Raw genomic sequence first — 10,844 nt, 5'->3', positions numbered from 1 at the left:
CTCCTATAAAATTAACAAATATATAAGAAAACATTTCTCATGCTAATACTGCCCACATGTAAAGCATAACCTGACTTTCTGTGTTTGTGTTATACTAACAAAGTGCTTTTGGTCTTTTCTTTCTTAATGACCCTCTCCCTGGATGGGGAGTGATGAAAAAGATAGGGGGTGATGGAGTAAAGAATTCCCACCCTGTCACTCTTCTTTTATATTTGTGACCATATCTGATAGTATTTTGATCTTTATTTAATTATATTTTCATATCCATATCCTTATGATCTTATGTTATTTCAGATAAAGTTAGACGCAATAATGTCAATGGTTATTTTTTAATTATTTATTGTTGTTCTTTACAGCTCATAATAGAGTACTCCATACTTATAAACTAAATTTTAATAAGAATTTGAGGAGCTTGTGTGTAAATAGGATGCTTGTAAATTGAGTCATTTGAAATGTACTAGGAGAACATATTCTTTGAAAGTAACTCTAGGTAAAATTCTTCTGTAAGGTAAATAATCATCTTTTTAATATCAAAAATGAATACCTGCTACATATTTTGGAAAGACAGATTTTTTCACAGATATTTCAAACAGGTATACGTATAACATTTTGTTTTTTCTTAAAAATTCATTAATTTAATTCTTTAATTCTACAATTCTAGTTGGGTACCATTAATATGGAGTAGACCTGGAAAGCCCGATAGAAGTCCTCAAACAGGGGGCTGGCCCCGTGGCCGAGTGGTTAAGTTTGCGTGCTCCACTGCAAGTGGCCCAGTGTTACGTTGGTTCGAATCCTGGGCGTGGACATGGCACTGCTCATCAAACCACGCTGAGGCAGCGTCCCACATGCCACAACTAGAAGGACCCACAACGAAGAATATACAACTATGTACTGGGGGGCTTTGGGGAGAAAAAGGAAAAAATAAAATCTTTAAAAAAAAAAAAAAAAGAAGTCCTCAAACAATTATAGTACAGCGACAGGCCACACAGGGGACAGAATTAGCAACATTAGCATTGCTACCCAAGTTTGAGAATTGATTGCTGAGGTTTGGTTAGATGGTAGGAAATTGAGGTCAGACTTGTTGTCTGTTTCCCCCACCACCACATAATCTCCGTGAGTTCAGGGTCTTTGCTTGCTCAAGGCTACATTCTGAATTTTTAGTGCTTTTACATGCTTTTACAATTTTACAATAAATATTTCCTGAATGAATACAATCAAATTTATTATTTTTGTCTCAGGCAGAATGAAAAATTTTATCAATAACGAATTCATTGTACAACCAACTATGTAAATGCAGAATACAAAAGACACATTACATACACACACATACGCACACCTAGTGTTTATCAAACATAGGGGGAAGAAAACTTTTCTGCCCCACATACAAACACTACATTTTTATTTATTTTACCCATCATAGTGAATACTGGCTCACGTGATATGTCCTAATCATTAACTGAATTAATTAGTTCAAAATGAGCTCAATAGGAACTAGAAAATAGACACATTGTATTTGATTTCCCCTTTTGCTTTTTTGGTAAATAATACTGAGTATATTAATTGCAGACAGTCTCTTATTCTATATATCTGAGAATGCAAAATAAAAGTGTAGCAGGTTAATGGGAGTAGTCTTGATAAATATATGAATAAAGTAAGTGAAAATATGTAATGCAGTAGAGATCAAAAGAATATATATGTAAAAAATTTCAAAATATTTATTTTTAAAAAGTAATTCCTAAAACTGAAAAAAATTTGCTGTATATCAAATTGGTTACAACACCTAGAAATGATTTGTTTTGAGTAACTTGAGAACACAGTTCAGAACATCCCAAGACAAAAAGAACTAAAAAGACATCTTCAATTTCATTGTCATTTTCTTGGTAGTATTAATATTGGTTTTGTTATTTGAAATCATGTTCTTCCTAGTGTGGGATAAATACATTTTGGGGTTAATAATGTCAGGAATCAAGAATTTCAGCATAAAAGAAAAAAAGACCTAATTAGAAAATGAAAGAGCAAAGTAAAACACTGTGATGTTAACAGAATTGAAACTATCATCATGAACTCATGCTTTTTAAAAATACATTTTTTCTAGCTCTACAGATGGAAATGGCTAGAAACACTGCCAACTCAGTAGAAAAAGCACCCCTCATACCTAGATTCTGGGCTTTAAGATCATTCCCCACTGCAATGAAGAGATAGCTGATATTAGTCCGGGGCAGGAGAAGTATAAGGTGAAGCAGGGAAATCTCAGGCCAGAAAGGAAGAAAGTTTTTTGAAGATTAATGGGGTCCTGTTAAAAGGACACAGAAGCCAGCTTGAAGGGGCTCCTACTGACCTCCATTGTGATGATTTGCACTTTACAGTGGAAGGATCAGGCCATCATCATGCAAATCCAATGGTCAATATAGGATCACTAGTTATGGGACAAACAGATATTATGTGTCTCCAATATAATGCAATATGAAGATGATACCATCTATGACATATCCTAGCCAAAAATGCTGCAACCTGAATTAACTTTTAGATCTGTCTTCCAGTTTCCAATAAATACAGGAGACAGACAACCTAAATCAGTACTTCTCAAACTGAGGTGAAGAACCAATACTTTTATAAATTAAAAGTAAATTATCTTTAAAAAAGATATATATATATATATATATATATATATATATATAAAGCTAAATTCTTATTTATTTTTAAGTACTTATACAGTCAAATAAACTATCTTTTCTTTTTAAAGCTTCTGGTTTTCCTGTTAAGGAAGTTTTTCCAGGACCTAAGTTATACATATAATTTCCTAAATTTTCTTCTGTTTTCTTTCTTTAAAAGTTAATTCATTATTTTAAAATTTTCAATCCATCTGTGCTGTATTTTTAATAGGCTATTATGTTCTTCCATCTGAATATTCACTTGTTTTAGTATCCCTGATTAAAAAAACTGTTGCGTTCTCATTGATAAGAAACATCACTTCTGTTACACACACACACAGGGAACTATTTCTGAACTTCATCTTCTCGTCCACTCATCTGTCTATTTCTACGTCATTGCAGTACTGATCTGACTACAGCGGCTTTACAGTGTGCTTCATTGTCTGTTAAGCAAAGTCTCTGCCACTCTTCTTTTTCAGTCTGTTATTTCTAGTAGTCCCCCCCCACCCTGCTTATCTTGGTTTTTCCACTTGAATTTTCTACATATTCAGTATTATCTGAGGGGAAAAAGATTATTTTATCTCTTCTTTTTCCGTGTCCATACCAAGTATTTTTTTAATCTTATTTAACTGCATTCACTAGGACTTCCAAAATAATGCTGAGTAATAATAATTATAGCAGGAATGTCTATCTTGTTGCTATTTTCCGTAAAAATAGCTTCAATATTTTGCTGCTTACCAAAACCAAAAGCAAATATTATCCTAAACAATCTTTATCATATTTAGTTTCTTTCCATTCCCATTCTGATTTTGATTGCTTTTATTGGGAATGGTTGTTGAATTTTATCAACTTCCATTTCATAATCTATGGATATGATCACCTTTTCCCCTCAATTTGTTGACATAATAAATTATGTATTAGCTTTCCCGATATTGGAACCATCTTTGCATTCTTGGAAAAAGAATTTGTACTTGATTCTAGTGTATTATTCCTTTGCTATTTTGCTGGACTTCATTTGCTACGTTTTCATTTACAATTTCTGTGACTATATTCATAAGTGACATTGGTTCATGGCTTTCTTTTCTGTACTTAGGTTAGTACTAAATTTATGTGATTATGAATTAAGAAGACTTGCATCTTTCAAAGCTGTCTAGAACAATACCATCATAATTATTTGGAATTCCTTTTTCTTTCTTTTCTTTTTTAAAACAGAGGTATAACTTACGTACAGTAAAATTCCCTATCCTTTTTTTTTAATGCTAGCTAGAACTCAGAACTATTTTTTCCTGATATTTTTTTAAAAGCTAGATTTACCAACTTTTAAATTTCATATATGTCTATTTATATATTGAAATTTTCTTCTTCTTGGGCAGTTTTGATAATTTATGTTTTATTAGGAAATCTTCTTGTATAAGATTTTCAAAATATTGTCACAGAGCTGCATGTAATTATTTTAATCTTCTGGATCTATATTATTTTTAATTTTATATATTTTTCTTTCTCTTTTTTCTTTAATCCATGCTCAGGATGAATTTAAGTGCAAAATTTCCTTATTTTCAGTCTTTCTTCTTTAATAATGAAAGTACTCCGAATGTATCTTTCACTTCATCCCACAGATTTTTGAAAGAAGAGTTCTTTTCAAGGCCTCCTTTGATTTCCTCTTTGCTCCAAGAGCTATCTTAATTATGTGTTATAATTTCCAAGTAATTAATATTTGATACGCTATTATTATTTATTTCTACTTGATTGCCTTTTAGATCAGAGAATATGGCGTGTAGAATCTCTACTTTCCTGATTTTATAATTTGCTTTGTGGCCAACTACATAAACAATTTTTCATAAATGTCCTAAGTCATACAAAAGAAACACATATTCTTTAGTCAAAGAATGTAAAAATACGGTAAACTGAGTTTATTGATTGTATTATTCATTTCTTTTCTAGCCCACTAATTTTTGCCTATTAGCTCTATTACTGAAAAAGAAATGTTAAAATCTTCCACAAATTGTATTTTCATCAAGTTTTCCTCACATTTCTCACCATTTTCGTATTGTATCAAGTGCTAGCAAGGATAAGGAGCTCAGAAATTCTCACACACTGGTAGTAAAAATGTAAGTTGGCATACCTACTTTGATAAACAATTAGTATTACCAAATACAGTTGAAGCTATGCATAGCCATGACCACCGATTCCAATCCTAGAAATATCCCCACCAGCACCAGGAGACACGTACCAGAAGGTTCACTACTGCACTAACTGTAATGTCAGGAAATTGTAAGCAACTCGAACATCCATCAACTATAGAATTAATAAATAAATTAGAATACATCCATAATGGTTACTATACAGCATAAAAATGAAGAATTACAGCTACATGCAATATCATGAATAAATCTCAGAAATGTAATAATTTTGAATGAGAAAAGGCAAGATACAGGAAAAAAAAAGCACAGTAAGATTCCATTTATATAAAGTTCAAACCCATTCAAAACTAAGCACTATATTATGAGTACACATATATGTGGGAAAACTATAGAGAAAAAATCAAGGGAACAATTAACATAAAATTCAGGCTAGTGGCTGCTACCTCTGAGGGAAGGATGGATGTTTAAGAGACGGTATTGGACAAGCGCACATGAGGATTTCAAAGGTAATGGTAATGTACTTTTTCTAAAATAATCATGTGTGCAGATGTCAATGTACTATAATTCTTTATGCCTTACAACAATTTATAAATAAATATATGTATCTTCTCAATACTTAATAAAAACAATTAGATGAAATAACCTGATGAACAAATTGCTGTAACAACTATTGCAAAAAAATATCATTAAAGGCTATTCTGGTAACAGTAAGGGGACTTCTTTCATTCATTCAGTATTTATTAAGCACCTACTATGTGTCATCACTGTTCAGCACTGGGGATAGAGTAGTAAACAAAACAGACAAAAACCCTTACCCTACTGGAGCTTAAATCCAGTGCAACAGACTTAAACTAGCTGTTTGCCATTTTCTATGAACCTAGAAAAGCCATTTCTTTCATTAGTAACTTGCTTAGATTTTGAGGTGAATGTTTCACAGCTGTGTTCTATATAACATTTGAAAAAATTACATATGATATAAAATATTCCTCTGATTGAAAAGTAGACCCTATTTTAGCCTTAGAAAATTTTATATTATAAATCTATATTTTAAACCAAAATCTTTCTTTCCTTACATCTCACTCATCAAATCTATAGTCATCACTGTCCAATAAGGACTTTTGAGCAGCTACATATCTTCTGAGAGACTCCTCCACCTCCTTGGAAGCAGGCAATCTATAATTGAAGCATTTCAAGGAAGGCAATATTAAAAACATTTAAATACATATTAAATACATTTAAGTATCCATGGTCCATACATTCTTATGGCCTTTGGTTAGAAGTCTTAGATTTATCCACTGATGCTATAACCTCAGCAGAGCATGACTAAAAATACAGATTTTGTATTTTGGTCTCTCCACCTACAGTCATAGAATGTATAACTTAATTGCCTAGATACTTAAGCAGATCTCCCTGGTCAAACCAATAATGTTCAAACATAATGAAAAGGAAAAATGGTTATTCCATGTAATTCTACATAATTATAAAAAAGAATTAAGTACACTCAACAGCGCTAAAAATGAAAACACTGAAGGATGCATTCCGCTCTTTCTTTTGACCCAACACCTTGAGAGCAGGTTGATGACACCTGTTTAAAGCTGAGCCCAGATAAGAGGTAATTCACCCATGTTGCGAATTGATCTAAACTTGCCATGAGACTGCATTTATTTTCACCCAGTACCAAGCAATCTTCTTAGGTATTTCTAAGTTACTTTGTACAGAAATAATTCTTACATGTTAAAAGCATAATAAATTGCCTACGGTCTTAAAGTGTGAAGATTACATATAACACTTATATTGATAACAAAATGCCTTTTATTTTAAAATAAGGTCTTCCTGACCAACGACTTAAATTGTATCTAAATTGTGGCCTTTACTCAATTTTTACATGAACAAGTCAATAAAACTCAAAACTAAATATGTCTAATATGTGTTATCTAGGCCATTAGAGCATTGGGAAAGCAAAGGACTGTTTTGTCTTTTACAGGGATGTTGTAAAACCAGATTCTATTTAAAGATAGGAAACAGAATGGTTATGTGGACCATATATAAGTATTACTATATCTACAAAGGATGAACCAGGCTCTAAGGATTTTAGAAAGTATCCCCAAACCAGTAAGTGGCAGAGCAAGAGCTCTTGTCTAGATTTTCTTTTCAAAATTTTGAATTCTTTTTATCACACATATTGCCTCTCTTAGTTGGAGTGAGTCGCTTTCAAGATTGGGGAGAAAAACAAGAGAATAACAATAGGAGAAATACTATTTAAGATAGTCTAAGAACTTTAGAAAAAGATACAGATTATAAAAAATTCTGTTGTGGATGGCTTTCACCTTCTCAATCAAAATCTGAGTGTTCACTGTACAGGCGAATGAGATACAAAAATGAACAGAAAAAGCCTTTGACCTAGCCTTTGAAGGAGCACATTATAAAACAGATACCTTCAGAGACAATTATAATAAAATATTACACAGGCAATAACACAAGACATGCAGAGGATGTTACCTGTGGAAGCAGGAGAAAGGGCGCCAACTTTGGGTAGCCGAAGTCAGCAAAGCAGTTATTTGATCAACAAACATGTCAGGCACTGTGCGGAAAACTGGGCACAACGGTAAATAAACCAGACCGGATGGCGGCTCTCAAAGAGCTTGCATTATAGTGGGAAAAGAGACAGCAAACAAACCAGGTCATCCCATGTAGTATGGGATGCTATAACGGCAATGAAATAGAGCAATGCACAGAGAAGACTGGCCCACTACTTTAAATTGGAACGTCAAAGAAGAACTCCCAGGAGACAATGAAAAACACCTGAGAAGTCAGGGGTCTATGACACTTGAAATCGTTATTACTTAATCTTTGGGGCAAAATAAGTAAGTTTTTAAAACTAAGCACCTTTATTCCACATACAGTTTACCTTCAGGCTATAGCGTATGTTTGCCATAGCTCAAAATCTCTTGATTCAATTTTCATCCTTTCCCATTTTAAAAAATAAAGATGCAAGAGCCCTGGTTCTGGCAATAACCAGAGCGGCTCTCCGCAGAGGCCGGTCCGGGGCGGCGGCGGCGTGCCGACCGCCCCGAGGGCCGTGCTCAGCGGGCCAGCTCTCCTGGAGCGCGGGGTCCCCTGAGGCCGCGGTGCACCTGGAGAGGCCAGAGCCAGGACCAGGGGCCAAGCGGGGGCCCGCGCCGCCTTCGGGGCTGCAGCCCGCGCCTCCGCCCCGAGCTCATAACGCAGCATCCTAAGACACAGCTATTGCCAATTCCCATCACTCGCGACCAGAGTCCTTCTTTCCAGGTCCTCGCAGACCCCGTGGCACGTGCCTGACGTGTGTCGTCAGCACGTTACGCACGGGGCGGCGCGACGCGGGGGAGCCTGAGACAGACGCCCAGCTCCAGGCACAGCTGAGTCACGTGAGTTAGCAGGTCCTGTGATGCTCGGGGCTTCTCCAGCCATCCCCAGCCGCACTCTCCACTCCTGTCGCCGATTGTGGCGAAGGCACCGTGGGGGCAGGGGGCCGGGGAGGGGCTGTCTCTTCAACTGACCCCCCAACTCTGGACCCCCTTAGAGCCCTGGCGCCTGAGGCTTAAATGCCACTCCGAGAACCGCACTCCTGCCTAAGAGCGGAGACCCTCAGGCCACAGGGGTTTGGAGCTTTGCCTGTGGAGAAGAGCACATAGTGCAGAATGTGGCTGATTTATTTGTGGTGAAAACAAAGGCTCAAGGGACAGGAGCCTGGGATGCATCATTTTGAAGAAAATGGATGATGGTTTTAGGGAGAAAGCCTAAGAATAGTAACAGAAAGCTGAAGCATTTAATCCTAAAAGCTAACACTTTTTAATTTTTGTCAACCCAGTATCCCTTAATTTTCAGAGGTTTCTTCACCCCTCAATCCCCCTCCTCCCAAAGTATCAAGTTCCTCTTAAGTCACACCAGGAATAATTTTGGAAAATATCAAAAGTGATGTAGTATGATGTGCTGTGAGTAAGGGACCCCAGGATTAGAAGTCAGGAGACTCTAGGATGTTAATACCAGGCTTGATCTGACCACCTGTAGAAGTTCCAGTCACTTAATCTCTTGGCTCAAATTTATTTATTTATTTTTATTTAATTTTTAAAATTTTTTGTTGTATTATTATTATTTTTTTTTTTTTGAGGAAGATTAGCCCTGAGCTAACTACTGCCAGTCCTCCTCTTTTTTTGCTGAGGAAGCCTGGCCCTGAGCTAACATCCTTGCCCATCTTCCTCTACTTTATATGTGGGACGCCTACCACAGCGTGGTGTGCCAAGCAGTGCCATGTCCCCACCCAGGATTGGCACCTGCGAACCCCAGGCCACCTGGAAGCGCGAACTTAACCCCTGCGCCACTGGGCCAGCCCCTTGGCTCAAAGTTATTAATCAGTAGAGTGAGGGAGTTGAAATAGAGATCTACAAGATTTTGTCTGACCTTAGCAGTTGTCCTACATTATCACAGATAGTTGGTGCATATTTTTGTAGCTGTGATTTCCCCGAATCAAATAAAAGATTAAGGCATTTAGTATGGGGAAATCAAGGAGGTACCTAGAGCATATTGACAGGGAAAAAAAAATAGAAAAATTCTTAGTCAAAGCCAAATCTCTAAAATTTAGCTCCTTAAGCCATTCGGTTTTAAAAATTTAATGAACGAATATAATTCCAAATTGGCCCTTCTCGGTTTGTATAAAGAATACAGGCTGTTGCTAAAATTGTTCAATTGTAACGAAGAGTAGGAAGACACATTTAGATCTCCTTGTTCCTTAGATCTTGCAACTTTTCTTTTGTTACCAGCCAAAGTTTTCTCTTCCAGTGTTGTCTCAGCTTTCTTACTTCCTACTTAGATTAACCCTTTGCATTCTGGTCTTGTGGGGGATTTTCTTTATAAAGTCTCTATCACCAAATCTAAGCCTTTTCTCAGTCTTCATCTTTTTCAAGCTTTATAATATCTGATGTTATTAATCGCTCATACTTCTTAAGATAGCCTTTTTTTCTTTCTTAAGTTAATTTCCTATTTTATTTCCCTAGCTGTTCTCTATGTCTTCTCTTTCTTCTTCCTGTCCTTTCTTCTCCACACTCCAGTCTTATACTTTATCCTTTTTATCATTAAACTCTGTTCCATGGCAATCACCTCTGAACCTTGGCTTAAATTATTATTTCTTGGTAGAAACTTCATAAATCTCTAGCTCTGATACTATCCTTTGTCCATAGTTTTCCAAATACTTGCTGAGCAAATAATAATAAATTATTGAATACTGACAGTCTAAGCACATAATATATTGAATAAATATTATTAAAACATTTAAAATGAAGTAACCTCAGATATGTGATAAATATACAGTATATACAGTACATATGTCTTGATACCATACCTCCTGTATATGTAAATGTGACAAAGGCTACTATATTTCAATATGCATTTGTGTATCTTATAGTGCAATTATAAATACTGTTTTGGGGGGAACAAGAGTTTATAGTTATGAATAATGATAATAATAAGACCTGTATTATCAACTCCTGAATAATACCCTGCATCTTTACCATGTGGAAAGTGAATATTTGTATCATTAGAACAGCAGTTCTCAAGCTTTTTGTTCTCAAAATGTGTTATGCTCTTACAAATTATTGAGGACTCCATATAGCTTTTGTTTATGTGTTATATCTATTGATAATGCCTTATTAGAAATTACTACTGAGAAATTTATAAAATATTTATTAATTCATATGGTAGGCAGCCTCTAAGATGGTCCCCAATGGTTCCTACCTCCTGGTATTCATGCCCTTGTGTAATCCCCTCCCCTTGAGTGTGGGCTGGATTTATCAACTCTTTTAAAAAAATATAATACAGCCAAAATGATGGGGTGTCAGTTCCACGATTAGGTTACAAAAGGACTGTGGCTTCTGTCTTGCTTGCCCTCTCTTTCTCTTTCTCTCAATCTCTCTCTCTGAGGAAACTCAGCTGCTATGTTGTGAGTTGTCCTGTGGAGAGACCCATGTGACAAGGAACTGATGTCTCTGGGCAACAGCAGTGAGGAACTGGGTTCTGTCAA

The sequence above is a fragment of the Equus caballus genome, chromosome 14, assembly GCF_041296265.1.
Source record: "Equus caballus isolate H_3958 breed thoroughbred chromosome 14, TB-T2T, whole genome shotgun sequence".
NCBI classification, from domain to species: domain Eukaryota; kingdom Metazoa; phylum Chordata; class Mammalia; order Perissodactyla; family Equidae; genus Equus; species Equus caballus.
This window is presented reverse-complemented; position numbering follows the sequence as displayed.